This window comes from Austrofundulus limnaeus, unplaced genomic scaffold, assembly GCF_001266775.1.
Source record: "Austrofundulus limnaeus strain Quisiro unplaced genomic scaffold, Austrofundulus_limnaeus-1.0 Scaffold253, whole genome shotgun sequence".
NCBI lineage: Eukaryota > Metazoa > Chordata > Actinopteri > Cyprinodontiformes > Rivulidae > Austrofundulus > Austrofundulus limnaeus.
In genome coordinates this window covers 626,945-627,989 of record NW_013952655.1, presented here as the reverse complement: position 1 = coordinate 627,989, position 1,045 = coordinate 626,945, and the positions used below count along the sequence as shown (strand labels likewise).

Below are 1,045 nucleotides of genomic sequence, written 5' to 3'. Positions count from 1 at the left end.
AGAGTTTTACTTTTGGCATGAACGTAAACAAACAGCTTCTGGGCGCTCAGAATCCTGCGACAGCTTTTAATAATAGTGGAGACGTTACTCAGGTGACGGGCGAACTTTTTTTATTTTGCGAAGCGGCGCAGGCTGTTTGTCTTCCTTCTTTACTGAATGAGAGAATGGGAGGAAAGTTGTGTGTTGCTGGAAACAGCGCTGCTGTCCCTCCCTCCTAAAAATAGGAGAAACTGCTGGATGAAAGTCAGCAGACATGCGCAGTCAGGTCAGTTTTCCACAATCAGAATAAGATGATCAGATTAAGYGTTTACATGCATGTCGATCAGATTATCAATCGGCATAAACCACCTCTCTCATTCAGATTACAAATTCATTCGGATCKAGCTGAATTGGGTCAGAATAATCCGAATGGGGTGTTTACATAATGCATTTTTATTCCGAATGGCCGTTTAATCTGATTACTTATGTCCATGTAAACATAGCTAGTGTCATCTTGGATTATGGTCGTGCCATCAGGGAAGAAACAATCCAGTGATGGAATAGCCTGGTCATTCAGTATATTCAGGTAGTCAGCTGACCTCATTCTTTGAGCAGACTGTTGCTGAACCTAGACCTGACCAACTGCAGCAACCCCACATCATAGACCGTAGTTAAATCCAGGTGGAYACTTTTTTGGGGGCTGGCAGTGTATTACTCCAATAAAAGTAAAAGTAGCTCTGTCAAATTTTTACTTCAGTTAAAGTATTTATCACTTCTTAAAGTGGAATTTTAGTCTTAAATGAGAATTTCTTTCCTCCTACTTTCAGACTGCAGTGTAAATGACAGTTATTAAAATTCTTCAGACTAAGAATCGCTCTTATGSTCTCAGATTCATAAGACAGCTCCAGAGCTCTCTTTGGGGTTTGAGAACTGAGATGACAGCTGTCCTCCGCAAAACGCACAGGGGGGGGGGGGGGGACACCTACATCTCCTTGCCCACAACCTCCCTTTTTTGTGTGTGTGTGTGTATGTATGTATGTATGTATGTATGTATGTATGTATATAT

At 41.7% G+C, this 1,045-nt stretch overlaps 1 protein-coding gene across 1 annotated transcript in view; it reads right to left on the bottom strand.

The window, feature by feature from the left end:
* derl1 (derlin 1) overlaps positions 1–1,045 on the bottom strand; it is an 11,053-nt gene that overhangs the window by 3,536 nt on the left and 6,472 nt on the right. The window lies entirely within an intron of this gene.